General features: G+C 38.6%; 1 protein-coding gene and 1 pseudogene across 32 annotated transcripts in view; both read right to left on the bottom strand.

Moving 5' to 3' along the window:
• Positions 1-23976, bottom strand: part of BAZ2B (bromodomain adjacent to zinc finger domain 2B) — a 413832-nt gene that overhangs the window by 150987 nt on the left and 238869 nt on the right. The gene's annotated exons all lie outside the window — the stretch shown is intronic.
• Positions 3740-23577, bottom strand: LOC126933189 (F-actin-capping protein subunit alpha-1-like; annotated as a pseudogene). The gene has a single exon (XR_007718444.1). The product of XR_007718444.1 is annotated as an F-actin-capping protein subunit alpha-1-like (transcript).

Below are 23976 nucleotides of genomic sequence, written 5' to 3'. Positions count from 1 at the left end.
CTTAACTATACATCTTTCAATAATACTATCTCCTTGATTGGATTTTCTTTTGCTTTTTTCCCACTAAATGTAAAGTATTCCTAAAGATTTTGTCCAGCTGTCTCTTTCCTTCTCTTATGCTTTCCCCTTCAATATTTCACATGCTTATAATGTTTAAACTATCACTTCTATGCAAATGAATTATAAGCCAGGATTTTAGATCTTTGAGGCAAAAACTGAATCTTATTTAGCTCAGGATTTCCAATAATCTGAAACACAGTAAGTACCTAATAAACTGTTTCTCATTGCTGTATTTTTGGTCACATTACTTCTTCCACTTGAGAACCTCCAAAGCCTGTATAACATCCTCTTTGATTTCTGCCCTTTATAATTATATTCTTTACTATTTCAAAAACCTGTTGCTCAAGAAGTATTTTTTTTTTTTTTTTTTTTTTTTTTTTTTTGAGACGGAGTCTCACGCTGTTGCCCAGGCTGGAGTGCAGTGGCGCGATCTCAGCTCACTGCAAGCTCCGCCTCCCTTGAGTCTCCAGACAGATATGTTTGGGGCCTCCTTTCCTTGTTCATGATAGATTATTGGCCATTTGTCCTTTATCATACCATTACTAGGGTATAAAAGTTATGAAGGAAACAGCCATGTCTTAACTATTTTTACTCTTTACAAAACATTGCACAAAGCAAACTGCTATCAGTTGGCAGAGACAACACTTCATAGTACCTGTTTAGGCATCTCCACAACAATAGTTTTCAATTCTTTGTTTCACTTTTCTTTTAAAAGGCTAGAATAAGCAGGAATTATTCTTTAAATGATTAAAATATAACATGCCACTTTGCTCCAATTGCAAAAGTCACTCACAAGGTTAGTAAAAGCTCACTGGGTATTCAGAATGATGTCTCTTTTGTGGCTTTAATCTTTTTATACAGCAGGGATTGCTGTTTTGTTTACACCCTTGGTCCATTGCCAGAAAAATAACCTTAGTCTTCAACCATCTTAACATTTCAAACTACTGTTCACAAGGAAAATTTTGATCATAGACTGATGATGGCTCAGTCAATCCTATAATTACATTTAAAACAAAGCATATTCAGTATTAATAAAAAAGGAGAAAGATACTTTATTTCACAAAACAAAATACAACTCAAGTCAAATAGGCTCTATTAACCTTATGAGTGCAAAACAAAATTATCTGGATATTACAATGTTCCACTTTTAGAAAAGCAAATGTTTTTCATATTAATGTACTTAATATCAACAGATGTATTGCTCACAAATAAAACCTGTCTTGATGAAAACTTCTGAGTTCTGCTCAGAGAAGACAATTGCAAGCTGATGAATTATATCATAAAACAATATTTTTAGAAGATCACAATTTTTTTGCAGATATTAACATTCAAACATAGTTTCAATATTATGAATATAAATATTATTTTAGTTTCTATTTTGAGAGGTAACTGTATACATTTTACATAATAAAAATTAATATACATCTGCAATGCCTATGTTCTCAGATTATAATGAGCCAAATACTTTTCAGCAAAGCTTTTCAAATTCTACTGGCCAAATCAAATCACTACATATAAAAGTGATTAAAATCAGTACACAAATGCTGGTGTGTGGCAGTAACAAGGCATGGTAACTACAAATGTCTTTCTTGGTATTAATGAATAATTCATTAAGGTTTTCTACCTGAAACTGTACTGAACTAATGCTTTGAATCTAAACTACCAGTGAACAAAATCTCCCATCACTAAGGAAAAGTCCAGAAAGTAAATAAAACAAAATAATTGTAAGAACTAAGTATGTTAAAGCACTCAATCTTTTTAAAAGTCAAGAAAATTGCTTACTATGACATAACTTTGTTTTTTTGTGTGCTAAAAATGTCTTTTAATCTTTCAATGCTACATAAAATTGTTATATCTTGTCTTCAAATTTTGTCTCTAGTTCCTTAAAATGGTAAGTATAAATTTACAACATTACAAAATCAGGCTCTAATATACATCTTGCAAAGTATGGCTATTCATTAAAAATGGTAGTATATTCAAATAAAGTTGTTATGAGGACTTTAGTTAATATCAGTAATAAGTGAGTGTAATACCAAAATGAACATCATCAAAATTACTGTAAATCAAAGCAATATTCAAATTACTGGCTCACATTAAAATTCTTCAGTATATTAATATTTAAACATTTCTGAACTCAAAATGTCCAAATTTTGTAAACCTGAATTTTGATTAAAGAACAGAAAGAAGTCTACAGTTACTGGTGACAAAACATTTCTCTCCAAGTAATTCTCATTTCACTCTTGAATTCTCAAAATGTTTTGAGCTAGTTAACCTTTTTTTTTTTTTTTTTTTTTTAGAACAAAACAGGTATATTTCTATTAGACTACCTGATACAGAAGATAGTGTGGTATGGATGGATAGTATGAATGACAAATAATACAAATATATTTTATTTGAAATAAACAAAAATGCATACACAGCTCAATGGGTCACTTGGAAACAAACTGTTGCTTGACTATATTACTGAGCAAAAACAAAACTAAAGCACAAACACTTTTTTTTTTTTAATCTGTATCTGGAGATAGACAGGAAGACACTACTTGTTTCTTTTAAAAACTGACCTTCCCTTAAGGCCGGGTCATAGAACGATAAACAATGTAAATGAATCCACCATTACCAGTTGTTATATTATATCTATGTCATCTGTGTATTCTGAGATTACACACATACCTGCCAATATACCTGGAACAGGTTATTTTATCACAGTTACACTTGAGTTCTTGAAAGGCAGGACTGAGGAAGAGTAATTTGAAGTAAGTTTTACATCCTATTTAGAAGAAATCACTAGCATTTACTTAAATAACAGGTTACAATAGAAAGATACTGCCTGGAATTTATCCTTTTCATTTTGGTTCATTTTTAGTTTTTGTTTATGATTACATAGCTGTTTAATTCATTTGCTTATAGTGCAATCCTGCCATAAAGTACTAAAGCACAAGATACCTATTATTCCCTCAACATCTGCATTTTTCAAGTTTTATACTCTACATCCACAGTATTTCAGTAGTTCTTGACTGTTTAAAAAAATAAATGGGTAAAACTCTTCTAAAAATGCAGATGTCTATAACTACAATGGCACTAAGATGGGAAGCAGACAACGAGAGAAGGGATAAAAGCAAACATGTTCATGTGCAGGGAACGTGGTTCAAGTCTTTGGATTTAAAAACAAGTTCCCCAGAGAAGCTGACACTTCCTTTGCCCTCCAAAAAGAACCTGAAAAGTCCCAATCCAAACTTTCGAAAATTACAGTTCTGAGATGCAATAAATGATGATCAAAGCAGTCAGAGGGAGAAGGATGAACGTGTCTTCCATTTAGCTATAGATTGTAGTATAGTCTCTTTAGGTGCTGGTGGATCAGTGAAAACCACTGAAGTACCAGAAGTGCTTGGAAGGATGGGGTAGAAAGTAATGACCATAATACCTTGTCTAAATCAGCAGCACGGCTTCATGGCTAGGAAACTTTTTTCAACAGTAAAATGTCTCTAGGATAGATCTCTCTCTCCAACATAAAATGTGCCAGAATTAACAACAACAAAAAAAGACTTACACTTGGATATAGCAATAACAGAAAATTGCAAGGCAGAGAACACAAAAGAATCAAGACAATGCTTATAGGTTCAACAGTATTCCATGAGGCTAGAAAACTGGTTAACTTTAAAAGCTCTAGCAAAATAGCACTCTTGTTTATAAATCACTTATTTATCATATGACCACACGTTGAATCCTTGTCTTTCCACATAGTGAAGAATCCTACATTCAGCCTTTAGGCATTCTGCATTTCTTTGGCAATGCTGTAGCTGAGTATCTTGTTCTAGTCGATTTTGGTGTGGGTACCTGGAAGCTGCCGGCGCAAGACCTTGAATGTGGTATCTGACATTGTTTGATAGTTTTCACTAATTGCTGTCTGATGCTCATTTTCTGCATTCTCTATGATTTTAATAAACTCCTTGGCAGTTTGTGTGTCATTCGAAACAGTTAGTGAATCATGTACATCTTTATGACTAACCAACTGAACATTGCCATCTTCATAATAGTGAACCTGAATCTTAAGCACTCCAACCACCTGGCCTGTAGGTGGTGTGATGGTCAACTTCCACTCTGATCTCCAACGACCATTCCATAAGTTTTTAGGCTGACTCTGGTGGCTTTCAATACACGCAATAATAGTCTGTTGCCCATCGATAGTTTTAGCATAAACAGTACAGAAGCAGTTGGAATAACGGTCTTTCACACAGGCTCTTAAAGCACTGTCACAGGATTATCTCCAAGACTTCAGACCTCCATCTACTTGTTCTGGCTGGGGGTCACTTGCTTCTTTCTGTAAGTGATCAAATTTAAAGGAAAATTTGTTTCTTGGATCTAAAACTCTGCTATTGCCCAGGTCACCATGCTCTGTAATTAAGACCTGATCTTCATATCCTTCTATCTTCACAGGTGTGAACTGATTCATGTTGTAATGAGCAAATGCATGTTCTGCCCTTTCCCTGAGGAGGTTGTCATTATTACGTAGTAGCCAAACATCACTGAATACTTCATTAAATTCCCCTGGGGGTGCATGAGTGATGAATTCAGCAGCTATGCATACCTTCTCATCCAACACACAATCAACAAAGTTGGCCATCTTGCGCTGTTCTCAACATTTATATTTTAACACTTAAAAAGATGCATGGAATGGAAGCAAGGTCTTTTTTTTTCTAAGATATAAATAGCTTTTATTTATCTTACACTATATGAAATGTCATACACTATATGAAATGTATTGTATCTTGTAAATATTTAAAAAATCACTTCTGATGCTAATCTGGCCCCAAGTGTTTTTTCTTAATTATAAATTGAAAATTTATAATGACATAAATTTATAGGGCACAAAGTGATATTATAACCTCTGAATACAATGTAGAATAATTTAATCAAGGTAATTAACACAGCCATCACCTCAAATACTTAACTTTTTGTGATGTGAACACTTGAAATTTACTCTCTTAGCTATTTTGAATATTCACCACACTATGCAATAGAACTCAAAAAAGAGAAAATAAAATTTCTTCTGTCTGAGATTTTGTACCCTTTGATCATCATCTTCCCATTCCTCCCATCCCTCAGTCTTTGTTTTTCTTTCTTTTTTCTTTTTTTTATTGAGACGGAGTCTCGCTCTGTTGCCAGGCCACAGTGTTGTGGCGTGATCTCAGCTCACTGCAACCTCTGCCTCCCAGGTTCAAGCGATTCTCCTGCCTCAGCCTCCCGAGTAGCCGGGACTAAAGGCACACACCACCATGCCCAGCTAATTTTTGTATTTTTAGTAGAGACAGGATTTCACCATGTTGGCCAGGATGGTCTGGATCTCCTGACCTTGTGATCTGCCAGCCTCGGCCTCCCAAAGTGCTAGGATCACAGGTGTGAGCCACTGCGCCCGGCCATCCCTCAGCCTTTGTAACCACCATTCTACTCTCTGTTTCTGAGTTCAATGGTTTTAGATTTCACATGTGAGACATGCAGTATTTTGTGTTTCTGTGCCTGATTTATCTTATTTCACTTAGCATAATGTTCTCTGATTCCATCCACAATGTTGCAAATAAGAAAATTTCTTTCTTTTTCAAGGCCAAATAGTATTCCATTGTGTACATACCAGATTAAAAAAAAATACATTCATCTGTTGATGAACACTTGGGTTGATTCCTTAATGTGTCTATTGTTAATGGTTCTGCAATGAACGTGGAAGTGCAGACATCTCTTTGACAAACTGTTTTCAAGTCCTTTGGGTAAATCCCACAAACAGGATGGCTGGATCATACAGTAATTCTATTTTTAGTTTTTTGAGGAACTTCCATACTATTTTCTATAAAGGCTGTACTAATTTACATCCCCATTAACAGTGTACAAGGGTTCCCTTTTCTCCACATCCTTGCCAATACTTGTCTTTTGTCTATTTGATAAAAGCCAATCTGACAGGTGTGAGATGATATCTTATTGTGATTTTAATTTGCATCTCCCTAACGATTAGTGATGTTGAGCATTTTTTCATATATCTGCTGGCCATTTGTATGTCTTTTGAGAAATGTCTATTCAGATTGGGTTTTATTTTTATTTTTGAGACATAGTCTCGCCCTGTCACCCAGGCTGGAGTGCAATGGTGCGATCTCGGCTCACTGCAACCTCCACCTCCCGTTTTCAAACAATTCTCCTGCCTCAGCCTCCCGAGGAGCTGGGATTACAGGCGCCCACCACCACGCCTAGCTAATTTTTGTATTTTTAGTAGAGACAGGGTTTCATCACGTTGACCAGTCTGGTCTCGAACTCCTGACCTCGTGATCTGCCCGCCTTGGCCTCCCAAAGTACTGGGATTACAGGTGTGATCCACTGTGCCCAGCCTATTTTTATTTTTAAGCAGTTATTTTGAGATTATTTTGACTCACAAGAGTTGCAAAAATAGTACACAGAGTTCCTATATACTCTCTGTCCAACTTTACTTCTCCTCATGTTAACATCTTACATGACTAAAGAACAACTTTCCAAACTAAGAAATTAACTTTGATTAACTAATTAGAATAAAGAATTTATTCAGATTTAATCAGTTTTCCCACCAATGTTACTTCTCTATCCCAAGATCCAGTCCAGCATCTCATATTACATTTAGGTGTTGTGTTTCCCTAATTTTGTAGTCTGTGATATTTCCTCAGTCTTGTTTGGTATGACTATAATACACTGAAGTGTACTGGTCAGAGGTATTTTGTAAGATGTCCCTCTGATTGAGTTTGTCTGATGTGTTCTCATGATTAGAAGAGGTGATGCATTATTAGAAAAGATGGTCAATGTGCCCTTCTCAGAGCAATATATCTAGGGCCCATAATGTTACTATGTAGTGCTGGTGACATTAACTTTGATCACTTGGTTAAGCTGGTATCTGCTAGGATTTGCCACTGTAAAATTACCATTTTCTTCTAAAACAGCATTTTTATTAGAAAACAAGTCACTGGGAGCCGTGTTAACTTTGGGAACAAAAGCTGCCATTTAATAACATCAAACATGCCGAACAAGCCTTGTTCAAGAAATGATGCATCAATACTCAGGCAAATGACTATTCTTAAAAGATAAGGACAGTTCCTCTTTTGTGATAATTTTTGTTGGATCTAATGAAAAAAATTAGAGTTCACAGATTAAAACGCTAAAAATACGGAATATTTTATATACGTTTCTATATTCAAATATAGCCGTACTTCTAGTAAGGAAACAGAAAAAACTAAAAATAATATAATTCTTGTTTTACTTTACTTACCTTATTCTAAATCTTGTTCATCTTATGTTTCAATAAATAAGAAAGTCTTAGTTTTCCCATAATGAACATAAATTATTACAATTAGCTTTGAAAGTATAGACTGGGTGTATTAATTTGCTAGAGCTGCCATAACAAAGTACCACAACTGTGTGACTTAGAACAACAGAAATGTATTGTCTCATGGTGCTGGAGGTTAGAAGTCTGAAATCAAGGTGTCAATAAGGCCATGTTCCTTCTGAAGGCACTAGGAAAGATGGGTTCCATGATTCTCTCCTAGTTTCTTATAACCTTGGGTATTCTTCCTGTGTCTTCACATGTGCTTCTTGCTGTGCATGTCTCTGTGTCTACATTTCTCCTTTGATAGAAATACTGGATATGTATTGGATTAGGGCCCAACCTAATGATTTCATTTTAACTTGATTAGCTCTGTAAGGTATCTATAACCAAGTAAAGTCACATTCTGAAGTACTAAGGGATTAGGACTCTAACCTATGTCTTTTGAGGGGGAGGATACAATTTAACCTATAACATTTTCTTTATATTTTTAAGAGAACTTAATTGACTTGAACACATTACCTTTCTCAAGTAACCTACTACTAAAATCCCAAATTAAAACTACAAAGTTCTACTAAAAAGTGAAGTAAAGTAATAGTCCAAAAATACTTGTGATCAAATCTTTCATTAAATAAACCCCACTGCAAAAAAAGGCTAGACAGTTGAAAATGCAACAGCCTGAACAGGCGCGATGGCTTACGCCTGTAATCCCAGTATTTTGGGAGGCCGAGGTGGGCGGATCATTTGAGGTCAGGAGTTCAAGACCAACCTGGCCAACATGGTGAAACCCTGTCTCTACCAAAAATGCAAAAATTATTCAGGCATGGTGGCACGCACCCAGCTACTTGGGAGGCTGAGGTGAGAGAATCACTTGAACCCAGGAGGCGGAGGTTGAAGTGAGCTGAGATCACACTACTGCACTCCAGCCTGGACAACAGAGTGAGACCCTGTCTCAAAAAAAAAAAAAAAAGAAAAGAAAAGAAAGAAAATCCAAGAGCCTTTATTTAGGATTTATAGATGCCTACAACATTAACACATCAACTAAAAAAGAAAATCATGTTGTAATAGTTCAGAGTATAACATAAATACTCAAAGAAACTTTGGCTTTATCCACAAACCACCAAGGACAGGCCTGTCTCATTCCCTGATGATTCCCTACTAAGTATAAACTTAAGTCTTGGCTGTCTGTTAAGTTCTAGTTAAACCAAAACTTTTGACTTCCAGGTTTTTTTTTTTTTTTTTTTTTTTTTGAGATGGAGTCTTGCTTTGTCACCCAGGCTGGAGTGCAGTGGTGCAATCTCGGCTCACTGCAAGCTCCGCTTCCTGGGTTCATGCCATTCTCCTGCCTCAGCCTCCTGAGTAGCTGGGACTACAGGCACCTGCCACCACGCCCGGCTAATTTTTTGTATTTTTAGTAGAGATGGAGTTTCATGATGTTAGCCAGGATGGTCTCGATCTCCTGACCTCATGATCTGCCCACGTCAGCCTCCCAAAGTGCTGGGATTACAGGCTGAGCCACTGCGCCCGGCCTCAGGTTTGTTTTTCATACATTGCCTCTTCAGTAATCTAAACTGATCTTTTAAATTCCTTATCCTGTAGCTTATGATGCCCACCCTTAACTAAAATCTGCATAGTTACTTGATATTACCAGAGCAATGCACAGCACAGCTCAGAAAACTTATTAATCAGAGTTAATTATCGTTTAAGTTTTAAGTCTTAGTCCTGTAAATTCATCTCTCCTTCCCTTCCTTTCTTCAATAATTGTTTCTTATTATTATATATTTTGTGCCAGGCACTGACTGGATACATATTGGTAAAATGGATAAAGTCCTTGCTCTTTAAATGTAGAAGAATTGACAAAAAAGTAAAACACCACCAAATGTCTAATTATAAATTGTGAAGAGTGCTATGGAAGAAATTATAGGTGCAGCAATTACCTAGACACTATAATTAGAGGTCTAATTAAGGTCTGTATTAGTCAAGATTCTTTAGAAAACAGAACCAACAGGTTCTGTTTTTTACATATGATTTATTACATATGATTATAAGGAATTGAGATTATGGAGGCTGACCCAGGAAAGCTGGTGGTATAATTCTGAGAACCAAAGGGCTGATGGTGTAAGTCCCAGCCATGGGAGAAGACTGATGTCCTAGATCAATCAGTCAGGCAAATAGAACTACTTCTCTCTTCCTCCTTTTTTTTTTCTTCTCTGCAGGTCCTCAATGGATTAGATGATGCCCACACTGCACTGGGGAGGACAATGTGCTCTACTCACTCTACTGATTCAACTGCTAAACACCCTTACAGACACACCCAGAAATAATGTTTAACCTGAGCACCCATGAGCTAGTCAAGTGGACACATCAAATTAATTATTATAATATCTCAGGACATCTAACCTGAGACAAAGCATGAGGAAGAATCAGCTTTATGAAGATCTTCCAGACAGAGGGAGAGCATATTTGAAATTCTGAGTTGGGAAATAATGTTTTGTATCTGAAGAAGTAAAAGGTCAGGGAGGCTGAAAGACAAGGGTTCAGAATGAGAACAGTACCAAATAAATTTGAGAAGGCAGGCAAGATTAGGTCATGGAGAGTGTAGAGCCTTATGTAAAAATTAAATTGTAAGTACAAAACATCCAGCTCGATATGGCTAGGTGAAAAAGTTAATCTAATGACTCACATAACTCAAAAGCTTTTGGGAAAGGCTCATTTTATAGATGAAGAAGCTACACTGAACGTTTTACCAAGACCTAATTTCTCCTCTTCTGGTTCTACCTCCTCAGATGGGCCTTTCCTCCCAGGTTTCTGGAGCAGGAAGCTGCAGGTGCCAGTGCAAGGGGAGGTATTTTTCCTCCCCCAGCACCAAGAAAAATCCCAGAATGGAATCTCTTTGCTTTGATCAATTGACTTACGTTGTGTCCATTCCTTAACCAATCATTCTTGGCTAGGAAAGATGATATTTGGATTGGCTAGGTTGGATCACATGCCACACATCTGTAGTGTCTTAGGTAAAAAATATTTTTAAAGTAAGTGATTTATTTTGGCGTCGGAGACAACTGCTGGTAATGGTGGAGGAGTGAGGTGGTCATATGAATCCTCCACAGAGGATAATTACTAAAATTGGGCTAAAAAAAAAAAAAAAAAACCCTGAAGATACTGGAAAGCATCCAAAAGCAGAAGGAAGGCAGAGGAGAGTTTAGTCTGGAAAAATGGTTAACAAGAAGTAAAAAGTACGACTTTGTAGCTTTCTGGTCTGATAATGCTGCCTAAACCACATAGTTGTAAGTACAGATGATGGTCAAATATAAAAAACAGCAGGCTTATCAACTAAAGGTGCAAGAGGTCAGAATTCAGAACTAAGGCAGCATCTTGAGATGTAAAGGGGAAATCTTGGTAGTGAGCAAACCACAGAAAGTATGAGACCCAAATTCAATTTAATTAATATCCAAATGCCTAGGTGCAAGTATACGGTGGATGAATGAAAAAGGACTCCAGGGTCAGCACAAACTAGCTGGCAGAAAATGAAGATAAATCTACTCTTGAAAAGCAGAGCTATATACAGCAGATCTGTTGGTTTTGATGTATTTATTTATTAAGTGCACTCCCTCATCATGATTATCTCAGGCAGTAGGAAGTATGAAGTGTCACAGCACTGAGCCCCAAGCTGGCAGAGCAACTGGAGATTAGGGGGTAATCTTAGAAGAAAAAAAAAAATCCACCACCACCAACAGCAAAAACAAAACCCAATAAAGAAACACAGAGGAAAGGAGACCCATCTCTGCCTAAATACTTTGCCAATCAAGAATTTTCACAGGTACAGAGGAGACCCAGAGGAGTCTACTACGAAAAAGCAGAAGTAGGAAGTCAAAAGAGTCATAGCACAAATATTATCAGTACATTTTCTAACCACAGTAAAACTAAAATGGATATCGATTTTAAAGACTAAATGTTAATGACTTCTAAACTCCCCATCAGCCAAAGAAGAATTAACACAGGAAACTAGAAAATATTTTTACTGGAATGGTAAGAAAATGACACATAAAACTTATGTGCTGCAGCTACAGCAGCAATTACAAGGGAAATTCATTGCATTAAATACATATATAAGAAAAGGACAAAGGTGCTAAAGAAACAATTTAAGCTTCCCTCTAGAAAACAAGAAAAGGCCTGGTGCTGTGGCTCACGCCTGTAATCCCAACACTTTGGGAGGCCAAGGCGGGTGGTTCACAAGGTCAGGAGTTCAAGACCAGCATGGCCAACATAGTGAAACCCTCATCTCTACTAAAAATTAAAAAAATTAGCTGGGCGTGGTGGCGGTGGGTGCCTGTAATTGCATCTATTCGGGAAGCTGAGGCAGGAGAATCACTTGAACCCGGGAGGCAGAGGTTGCAGTGAGCTGAGATTGCGCCATTGCACTCAGCCCAGGCAATAGTTCAAGACTCTGTCTCAAAAAAAAAGAGGAAGGAAAAAGAAGAGAAAATAATACCCATAGGAAAACACAAGGAAATAATTAATGAGAGAAAAAAAACAGAAAATTGAGAAAACTCAATGAAACCAAAAGCTTGTTCTTAAAAAAAATCGGTAAAATTGAAAAACCTCTAGTCACTAAAAAAAGACATAAGTTATGCATATCAACGATGAAAGAAAAAACATCTCTAGCAATTATACAGACATAAAAAGAATGAGGTAATATCTGGAACAACTTTGGGTCCATACATTTAATGATGTAGATGAAATGAACAAATTCCTTGAAAGACACCAACCAAAGCTCATTCAAGGAGAAAAAGATATCCTGAATTGTTCTATACCTACATTTTTTGCTTATTTATTTATTTATTTATTTATTTATTTTTGAGACCCAGTCTTGCTCTGTCGCCCAGGCTGGAGTGCAGTGACACAATCTCGGCTCAATGCAACCTCCACCTCCCAGGTTCAGGCGATTCCCCTGCCTCAGCCTCTCGAGTAGCTGGGATTACAGGTGCCCGCCACCATGCCTGGCTAAGTTTTTAATACATTTTTTGGTAGAGACAGGGTTTCATCATGTTGACCAGGCTGGTCTCGAACTCCTGACCTCAAGTGATCTGCCTGCCTCAGCCTCCCAGAGTGCTGGGATTACAGGCGTGAGCCACCACGCCCAGCCTATATCTACATTTTAAAAGACGAACTCATGATTTAGTATCTTACAATAACAACAACAACAACTTAAACAACCAAAGCTCTCCAGGCCCAGATGTTTCACCAGTGAATTCTACCAAACATTTAGAGAAAAAATAATATCAATTCTATATTCTTTGAAAAACACAAGAGAGGCAGGAATCTTACCCACTCATTTCCAACAAATTAACTGCAAGAAAACTATAGACCAATAACCCTCATGAACACGGGTGCAAAATTCCTTAAGAAAATTTTAGCAAATCAAATTCAACAGTGCTTTATTTCTAGACTTGCTTCAAGCATGACCAACAGTATTTTGAAGGGATAACCCATCATTACCAAGTGGGATTAATCCTTGAAATGCAAGATTGGCTTAACTATAAAAAACTAATCAACGTAATCTGCCAAAATAGCAAGTTAAAAGGGAAAAGCCGTATGATCATTTCAATAAGTGCAGAAAATGCATGTGACAATATTTAATACCAATTCATAATAAAAAACTCTCAGCAAAGAATGAATAGAAGGGAACTGTCTCAGTAATTGCCAGGGCAGGGATGGAGGGAGGAATTTAACTTCAAAAAGATACAAGGCAACTTCCTGGAGTAATAAAATTGTCCTACAGCCTGGAGGTTACATGAGTATATACACTTGTCAAAATTCATTAAAGTATACATTTAAAATGGTGAATTATATTGTACATAAATCACACCAAAATAAAGAAACTAAAAGGAGGGTTTGCATATGCAGCTTCACTCTGTTCTGAGAGGAACAGATAAAAGCAGGGCAAGCATAGAAGTGGGGAAGCCAGTTAGAAAGAACTGCAATGATGTAGATGAGAAATTTCAGAGTAGACTAGGGTAGTGGTAGTGGAGACAGAAAGAAGTGTAGAGACTCAAGCTTTATTTTGAAGGTAGAATCAACAGACTTTAGATGTGAGGGTGAAAGAGAAATAGATAAATCCAGAGATCACTATCTTTATGGCTTAAGCTACTGGATGAATTGTGGTATCATTTTATGATAGAGAATGTGAAGGAAACAGGTTTTGGGAGAAAAACCAAAAGTTTGGTTTTTGGATATGTTAAATCTGTTAAGTTTGAGATGCCTATGAAATATCTATGTAAAATGTATATGCTCAGGAGCTCAGAGAGAAAGTCTGGGCAGAGTCTTCCTACAGGTGTATTTAAACAAAAAGACAAGAGATAACACGCCTCAGAATCAAGGCTTAGAAAATGCAACATTTATGAGTACAGGAATCTGGGGGAAAAAAAAATTTAAGAAGGAGTTGTATAAAAAAATTTGGAGAAAAACTATGAGTGGTATAATGGAAGCTAAAAGGAAAGATTTTCAAGAAGAGAGTGATCAGCTATGTCAAATTCTGCTGAGGTTGAGTGAGATGAGGATAGAAAGGTGACATTGGTGTGAGTTGGGACGTGTGTGAAAGACAAGAAGAAAGCATATGTAACTATCTCCTTTCAGAAGTTGGGCTGTGAACGTTCTGGCAGAAAATAGGGCAATAGCCAGAAGAGTATTGGGATGTAAAAATGGTTTGCGGGCCAGGCGCAGTGGCTCACATGTGTAATCCCAGCAATTTGGGAGGTTGAAATAAGACGATCGCTTCAGCCTAGGAGTTTGAGACCAGTCTGGGCAACAGAGTGAGTCTCTACAAAAAAAAAAAAAAAAAAAAAATTAAATTAGCTGGGCTTGCCTGTAGTTCCAGCTACTAAGGAGGCGGAGGTTGAGAGGTTGCCTGAGCCTCGGAGGTTGAGACTGCAGTGAGGTGTGATCACACCACGGCACTCTAGCCAAACAGAGCGAGACTCTGTCTCCCCCTGGCTCCCCCTAAAAAGAAGATTTTTTTGTACATACTGCTTTTTTTAGGATGGGTGATACTAACAGCATGCTTTTATACTGATGAACATGATCCAGTAGATAAAGAAGAATTAATGACACAGTACAGAAGAAATGAAGTACTGAAAAAATCCTTTATAATCTTTAATAAAAAACCAATAGATATTTGCTATTGTCTGTGAAAGTTAAGAGCCATATCACTTTGAGTTGAGCATTTATTCTATTTGGTTTAATTTATATTCTTACATAGAACAGGATTTCAAAGGAGATTTGTAATAAATACACATAAGCTACTAGATGCACTACTGAAATAGATTTTAAAGAAATGGGCAGTTGAAATGGGAATAAAGTTCATATACATGTATCAGGAAAGTTTATTACAATACAGAGCTGGGGAGATATGGCAGAGGAGCTATAATCAGATGAGTTTAAATGGGTAGATAATTGGTTAATTCAAGATTTGTTTCAACTTATTTTTAGCATGCCTTCCAATGATGCAGGAGCTGGCAGCTAAAAACTACATTTACCAGTCTCTCTTGCAGCCAGGGTTCTGAAAGTAATTTAGATTCTGCCACTGGGATGTATTTGGAAGAATTAAAAACTGTTAAGTTGAGTAAATGGTAGCACATGAAGTATCCTTTTGGCAAGTTCAGATCCAGCAGGCAATGCAAAACAGCCCTGGAGTTCTGTCAGTGGTTTATGACCACTGGATTGAAATCATTCATAGGGGCCAGGGGCCAGATCTTCAATAATTTTCTGAGTACCTAATTCCTTATATTAAATTTCTTTCTGCTTAAAATAACTTCAGTGATTTCTATTATCTTTAGTTGAATTGACTGAAACATTAACCAACAGTCCAAAGTGATGAGAATTCTAAAAACAAAAAGCCAATTCAGTCTGTCACACTGGTTTGATATCTAATAACCATATACTTTTTTTTTTTTAATTTTAAGTTCTGGGATACATGTGCTGAACATGCAGGTTTGCCACGTAGGTATACATGTGCCATGGTGGTTTGTTGTACCTATCAACACATCATCTAGGTTTTAAGCCCTGCATGCATTAGGTATTTGTCCTAATGCTCTCCCTTCCCTTGCCGCCCCACCCCTGGACAGCCCCCAGTGTGTAATGTTCCTCTCCCTGTGTCCATGTGTTCTCATTGTTCAACTCCCACTTATGAGTGAGAACATGTGGTGTTTGGTTTTCTGTTCCCGTGTTAGTTTGCTGAGAATGATGGTTTCCAGTTTTATCCATGTTCTTGCAAAGGACATGAAATCATTCTTTTTTTATGGCTGCATAGTATTCCATGGTGTATATGTTCCACATTTTCTTTATCCAGTCTATCACCGATGGGCATTTGGGTTGGTTCCAAGTCTTTGCTATTGTGAATAGTGCCACAATAAATATACGTATGCGTGTGTCTTTATAGTGAGAGGTGACAATGTGCTAGCAGTCCTCACTCTCAGCACCTCCTCAGCCTCCGCATCCACTCTTGCAGCACTTGAGGAGCCCTTCAGCCCGCCAGGGCACCATGGGAGCCCCTCTCTGGGCTGGCTGAGGCTGGAACCTCCTCCCTCTGCTTGCAGGGAGGTGTGGAGGGAGAGACAAGGGTGGGAACAGGGGCTGCGGCCCTGTGCTTGCCGGGCCATTGTGGGTTCTGGCGGGTGCAGGCACAGGCTTGGCGGGTCCCGCACACAGAGCGGCTGGCCAGCACTGCAGCCCAGAGCAGTGAGGGGCTTAGCACCCGGGACAGCAGCTGCAGTGGGTGCACCAGGTCCCCCAGCAGAGCCAGTCCACTGAGGCTGTGCTCGAATTCTCCTGTAGCCTTTGCTGCCTCCCCAAGGGGCAGGGCTCAGGACCTGTAGCCCGCCATGTCTGAGCTCCCCTTGCTGTGGTGGGCGCCTGTGTGGCCTGAGCCTCCCCCACAGGTGCCACAAGGACTCAGGAGCTCAGGGAGGGCTGGCAACTTGCAGGCAGCACTGCCTGCAGCCCTGGTGCAGGATCCAGTGGGTGAAGCCAGCTGGGCTCCTGAGCCGGATGGGGACTTGGAGAACTTTTATGTCTAGCTGGAGGATCGTAAATACACCAATCAGCACTCTGTGTCTAGCTCAAGGATTATAAACGCACCAATCAGCACTCTGTGTCTAGCTCAGGGTTTGTAAATACACCAACTGGTACCTGTATCTAGCTAACTCTGTATCTAGCTAACCTAGTGGGGACTTGGAGAACTTTTCCCTCTAGCACTCTGTGTCTAGCTCAAGGATTGTAAACGCAACAATCAGCACTCTGTGTCTAGCTCAGCGCTCTGTCAAAATGGACCAATCAGCTCTCTGTAAAATAGACCAATCAGTAGGATGTGGGTGGGGTCAGATAAGGGAATAAAAGCAGGCAGCCAGAGCCAGCAGTGACAACCTGCTCCGGTCGCCTTCCACACTGTGGAAGCTTTGTTCTTTCACTCTTTGCAATAAATCTTGCTGCTGCTCACTCTTTGGGTCCACGCTGCCTTTATGAGCTGTAACACTCACCGGGAAGGTTTGCAGTTTCACTCCTGACAGCGAGACCACGAACCCAGCAAAAGAAAGAAGCTCCAGACACATTTGAACGCTCTGAAGGAACAAACTCCGGACACACCATCTTTAAGAACTGTAACACTCACCGCGAGGGTCTGCGGCTTTGTTCTTGAAGTCAGTGAGACCAAGAATCCACCAATTCTGGACACAATAGTAGAATGATTTATAATCCTTTGGGTATACACCCACTAATGGAATTGCTGGGTCAAATGGTATTTCTGGTTCCAGATCCTTGAGGAATTGCCATACTGTCTTCCACAATGGTGGAACTAATTTACACTCCCAACAGCATAAATAAAAGCGTTCCTATTTCTCCACATCCTCTCCATCATCTGTTGTTTCCTCACTTTTTAATGATTGCCATTCTAACTGGCATGAGATGTTATCTCATTGTGGTTTTGATTTACATTTCTCTAATGACCAGAGATGATGAGTTTTTTTTCATGTTTGTTGGTTGCATCAATGTCTTCTTTTGAGAAGTGTCTGTTCATATCCTTCACTCACATTTTGATGTTTTTTATTTTTTTTCTTTTCTTTTTTTTTCTTGTACATTCATTTCAGTTCCTTGTAGATTCTGGATATTAGCCCTTTGTCAGAAGGCTAGATTGCAAAACCTTTCTCCCATTCTGTAGGTTGCCTGTTCACGCTGATGATAGTTTATTTTGCTGTGCAGAAGCTCTTTAGTTTAATTAGATCCCATTTGTCAATTTTGGCTTTTGTTGACATTGCTTTTGGTGTTTTAGTCATGAAGTCTTTGCCCATTCCTATGTTCTGACTGGTATTGCCTAGGTTTTCTTCTAGGGTTTTCATGGTTTTAGGTCTGACATTTAAGTCTTTCATGCAACTTGAGTTAATTTTTGCATAAGGTGCAAGGAAGGGATCCAGTTTCAGTTTTCTGCATATAGCTAGCCAGTTTTCCCAACACCATTTATTAAAGAGGAAATCCTTTCCCCATTGCTTGTTTTTGTCAGGTTTGTCAAAGATCACATGGTTGTAGATGTGTGGCATTATTTCTGAGGCCTCTGTTCTGTTCCATTGGTCTATATATCTGTTGTGGTACCAGTACAATACTGTTTTGGTTACTGTAGCCTTGTAGTATAGTTTGAAGTCAGGTAGTGTGATGCCTCCGGCTTTGTTCTTTTTGCTTGGGATAGTATTGGCTATACAAGCTCTTTTTCGGTTCCATATGAAATTTAAAGTAGTTTTTTTCTAATTCTGTGAAGAAAGTCATTGGTAGCTTGACGGGGATAGCATTAAATCTATAAATTACTTTGGACATTATAGCCATTTTCATGACTGATTCTTCCTAGCCATGAGCATGGAATGTTTTTCCATTTGTTTCTGTCCTCTCTTATTTCCTTGAGCAGTGGTTTATAGTTCTCCTTGAACAGGTCCTTCACATCCCTTGGTAAGTTGTATTCCTAGGTATTTTATTCTCTTTGTAGCAGCTGTGAATGGGAGTTTACTCATGATTTGGCTCTCTGTTTGTCTACTGTTGGTATATAAAAATGCTTGTGATTTCTGCACATTGATTTTGTATCCTGAGACTTTGCTGAAGTTACTTATCAGCTTAAGGAGATTTTGGGCTGAGATGATATATACAATCATGTCATCTGAAAAGAGAGACAATTTGACTTTCTCTTTTCCTGTTTGCATACCCTTTCTTTCTTTCTTTTGCCTGATTGCCCTGGCCAGAACGTCCAACACTATGTTGCATAGGAGTGGTGAGAGAGGGCATCCTTGTCTTGTGCCGGTTTTCAAAGGGAATGCTTCCAGCTTTAGCCCATTCGATATGATATTGGCTGTGGGTCTGTAATAAATAGCTCTTATTATTTGGAAATACGTTCCATCAATACCCAGTTTATTGAGAGGTTTTAGCATGAAGGGGTGATGAATTTTATCACAGGCCTTTTCTGCATCTATTGAGATAATCATGTGGATTTTGTCGTTGTTTCTGTTGATGTGATGGATTACGTTTATTGATTTGTGTATGTTGAACCAGCTTTGCATCCCAGGGATGAAGCCAACTTGATTGTGGTGGATAAGCTTTTTGATGTGCTGCTGGATTCGGTGTGCCAGTATTTTATTGAGGATTTTTGCATTGATGTTCGTCAGGGATATTGGTCTAAAATTCTTTTTTTGTGTGTGTGTGTGTGTGTCTCTGCCAGGCTTTGGTATGAGGATGATGCTGGTCTCATAAAACGAATTAGGGAGGATTCCCTCTTTTTCTATTGTTTAGAATAGTTTCAAAAGGAATGGTACCGGTTCCTCTCTGTACCTCTGGTAGAATTTGGCTGTGAATTCATCTGGTCCTGGGCTTCCTTTGGTTGGTAGACTATTAATTATTGCCTCAGTTTCAGAACTTGTTATTGGTCTATTCAGGGATTTGACTTCTTCCTGGTTTAGTCTTGGGAGGGTGCATGTGTCCAGGAAATTATCCATTTCTTCTAGATTTCTAGTTTATTTGCATAGAGATGTATTCTCTGATGGCAGTCTGTATTTCTGTGGGATCGGTGGTGATATCCACCTTATCATTTTTTTATTGCATCTATTCTATTCTCTCTATTTTTTATTAGTCTGGCTAGGAGTCTATCTATTTTGTTGATCTTTTCAAAAAACCAGCACCTGGATTCATTGATTTTTTTGAAGCGTTTTTTGTCCCTCTCCTTCAGTTCTATTCTGATTTTAGTTATTTCTTGTCTTCTGACAAGGTGTTGATTTTAGATCTTTCCCAGTTTCTTCTGTGGGCATTTAGCGCTATAAATTTCCCTCTAAACACTGCTTTAGCTGTGTCCCAGAGATTCTGGTACATTGTATCTTTGTTCTCATTGGTTTCAAGGAACATCTTTATTTCTGCCTTCATTTCGTTGTTTACCCAGTACTCATTCAGGAGCAGGTTGGTCCGTTTCCATGCAGTTGTGTGGTTTTGAGTGAGTTTCTTAATCCTGAGTTCTAATTTGATTGCACTGTGGTCTGAGAGACTGTTTGTTATGATTTCTATTCTTTTGCAATTGCTGAGGAGTGTTTTACTTCCAATTATGTGGTCAACTGTAGAATAAGTGAGACATGGTGCTGAGAGGGCTCTATATTCCGTTGATTTGGGATGGAGAGTTCTGTAGATGTGTATTAGTTCTGCTTGGTCCAAAGCTGAGTTCAAGTCCTGAATATCCTTGTTAATTTTCTGTTTTGTTGACCTAATATTGGCAGTGGGTGTTAAAGTCATCCACCATTATTGTGTAGGAGTCTAACTCTATAGAATCTGGGTGCTCCTGTACTGGGTGCATATATATTTAGGATAGTTAGTTCTTCTTGTTGCATTGATCCCTTTACCATTATGTAATGTCCTTTTCTGTCTCCTTTGATCTTTGTTGGTTTAAAGTCTGTTTTCTCAGAGACTAGGATTGCAACCCCTGCTTTTTTTTTTTTCTTTCCATTTGCTTGGTAAATATTCCTCCATCCCTTTATTTTGAGCCTATGTGTGTCTTTGCCTGTGAGCTGGATCTCCTGAATACAGCACACCAATGGGTCTTGACTCTTTATCCAATCTGCCAGCCTGTGTCCTTTAATTGGGGCATTCAGCCTTTAATTGACATTTAAGGTTAATATTGTTATGTGTGAACTTGATCCTGTCATTATGATGCTAGCTGGTTATTTTGCCCGTTAGTTGGTGCAGTTTCTTCATAGCGTTGATGGTCTTTACAATTTGGCATGTTTTTGCAGTGGCTGGTACCGGTTATTCCTTTCCATGTTTAGTGCTTCCTTCAGGAGCTCTTGTAAGGCAGGCCTGGTGGTAACAAAATCTCTCAGCATTTGCTTGTCTGTAAAAGATTTATTTCTTCTTCGCTTATGAAGCTCAGTTTGGCGGGATATGAAATTCTGGGTTGAAAATTCTTTCCTTTAACAATGTTGAATATTGGCCCCCACTCTCTTCTGGCTTCTAGGGTTTCTGCAGAGAGATCTGCTGTTAGTCTGATGGGGTTTCCTTTGTGGGTAACCCGACCTTTCTCTTTGGCTGCCCTTAACATTTTTTCTTTCATTTCAACCTTGGTAAATCTGACGATTATGTGTCTTGGGGTTGCTTTTCTTGAGGAATACCTTTGTGGTGTTCTCTGTATTTCCTAAATTTGAATGTTGGCCTGTCTTGATAGCTTGGGGAAATTCTCCTGGATAATATCTTAAAGAGTGTTTTCCAACTTGGTTCCATTCTCCTTGTCAATTTCAGGTACACCAATCAAACATAGGTTCAGTCTTTCCACATAGTCCTATATTTCTTGGAGGCTTTGTTCTTTCCTTTCATTCTTTTTTCTCTAATCTTGTCTTCATGCTTTATTTCATTACGCTGATTCAATCTCTGATATCCTTTCTTCTGCTTGATTTGGCTATTGATACTTGCATATGCTTCACGAAGTTCTCGTGCTGTGTTTTTCAGCTCCATCAGGTCATTTATGTTCTTCTATAAACTGATTATTCTAGTTAGCAGTTCCTCTAACCTTTTTTCAAGGTTCTTAGCTTTCTTGCATTGGTTTAGAACATGCTACTTTAGCTCGGAGGAGTTTGTTATTATCCACCTTCTGAAGCCTACTTCTGTCAGTTAGTCAAACTCCTTTCTCCATCCAGTTTTGTTCTCTTGCTGGCGAGGAGTTGTGATTCTTTGGAGGAGAAGAGGTATTTTGGTTTTTGGAATTTTCAGCTCTTTTGCGCTGGTTTTTCCTCATCTTCGTGGATTTATCTACCTTTGGTCTTTGATGTTGTTGACCTTTGGATGGGGTTTCTGTGTGGATGTCCTTTTTGTTGATATTGATGCTATGTCTTTCTGTTTGTTAGTTTTCTCTCTAACAGTCAGGCCCCTCTGCTGCAGGTCTGCTGGAGGTCCACTCCAGACCTGTTTTCCTGGGTATCACCAGTGGAGGCTGCAGAACAGCAAAGATTGCTGCCTATTCCTTCCTCTAGAAACTTCATCCCAGAGAGGCATCTGCCAGATGCCAGCCGGAGCTCTCCTGTTTGAGGTGTCTGTCACCCCTGCTAGGAGTTGTCTCCTAGTCAGGATGCACGGGGGTCAGGGACCCACTTAAGGAGGCAGTCTGTCCCTTAGCAGAGCTTGAGTGCTGTGCTGGGAGATCCGCCGCTCTCTTCAGAGCTGGCAGGCAGGAGTGTTTAAGTATGCTGAAGCTGTGCCCACAGCCACCCCTTCCCCCAGGTGCTTTGTTCCAGGGAGACAGGAGTTTTATCTGTAAGTCCCTGACTGGGGCTGCTGTAAAAGGCTTCATTTTAATCATGGACTACAACACTGTGAAAGTTTAGAAAAATTTATTTTACCTACAAAATGAAAAACACTCATGTTGTAGGTACTAAAAATATGTGTTAATAAATGACACATTTCTGCGTAAATGGAATTATACTTTCATTCAATGTAAGCATCTCAATATAAACACTCTACACCCTTTCTTACTAGCAGTAAATAACGATTAAAAACATGCATCCCTTTCTAGACAAGATTTCTAATGTTATTCAGCAACTCAGCACACTCCATCCCTTCTGCAGTTTCCAACCATCCACTAACAAACAAAAAATAGTGCCCAACATGTGACTCATGAGAACTGCAAGCAAATTCCAATGTCACTAATTCAGAAAACTAAGTGAGAAAAAGTGTTCAGAAAACTCAGAATCTGTACTCAAGGATGCTACTGAAGCCTTCAACATAAGAAAAGACATTTCTTTAGGAATACTATGTAAAAGACTAATTCAGAAATAAATATAAAGACAGCAGATTAGAATACACTGAAAGGAGCTCACAACAAGGGAAAGAGAAAGAAGAGTTACAAAAAACAGCAAAATATAATTACATAAGTACAACTGAGTACAATCATTTACACAAAGTTATCTGAGGTAAAAAGTCAATCATAAGCATCACTATTTTTGAGCATGGTATGTCATCAGAGCCTTGGACACTTAGAGTCCAGCCATCATTTTGCATATAAGGAAAATGTGAACAAACTTGCTAATTATTTGATGAAGATTGTCCACAGGGTAGAGAAGTTATATTGATTTTTAAAAAATATATAGTGCAGCTGGGCGCAGTGGCTCATGCCTGTAATCCCAGCACTTTGGGAGGCTGAGGTGGGCAGATCACGAGGTCAGGAGATCAAGACCATCCTGGCTAACACGGTGAAACCCCGTCTCTACTAAAAATACAAAAAAATTAACTGGACGTGGTGGTAGGCACCTGTAGTCCCAGCTACTCAGGAGGATGAGGCACGAGAATGGCGTGAACCAGGGAAGTGGAGCTTGCAATGAGCCAAGATCGTGCCATTGCACTCCAGCCTGGGTGACAGTGCGAGACTCCATCTCAAAAAAAAAAAAAAAAAATCTACATCTGTATCTATATCTATATATGTATAGATAGATATATACACACACACATATATATATACACACATATATAGTGCTATTTTAGTTATTTTGTAATCCCTAAGAATATATTAGAAAATGGTTTGATCATAATATAATGACAGAATGGCATCCTACTTGTCATTCCATTGACTGGAAAAACAAAAATGAATGAAAACATTTATTTGACAATTTGCTAGGGTATTTTGTAAGCAAATATTAAACATTTATGCAGGCCGGGCGCGGTGGCTCAAGCCTGTAATCCCAGCACTTTGGGAGGCCGAGGCAGGCGGATCACAAGGTCAGGAGATCGAGACCACAGTGAAACCCCGTCTCTACTAAAAATACAAAAAATTAGCCGGGCGCGGTGGCGGGCACCTGTAGTCCCAGCTACTCAGGAGGCTGAGGCAGGAGAATGGCGGGAACCCGGGAGGTGGAGCTTGCAGTGAGCCGAGATCGCGCCACTGCACTCCAGCCTGGGCAACAGCGTGAGACTCCGTCTCAAAAAAAAAAAAAAAAAAAAAAAAAAAATTTATGCATTACATTCATGCAAAAGTTTCCATTTTAATTCTGAATAAGAAAAATATCATTTAGTTTACTGCTTATAAACATGAAATAATCTATAAG

The sequence above is a fragment of the Macaca thibetana genome, chromosome 12, assembly GCF_024542745.1.
Source record: "Macaca thibetana thibetana isolate TM-01 chromosome 12, ASM2454274v1, whole genome shotgun sequence".
Taxonomy (NCBI): Eukaryota; Metazoa; Chordata; class Mammalia; order Primates; family Cercopithecidae; genus Macaca; species Macaca thibetana.
The sequence above is the reverse complement of the archived record's forward strand: the minus strand, read 5'-3'. Positions and strand labels throughout refer to the sequence as shown.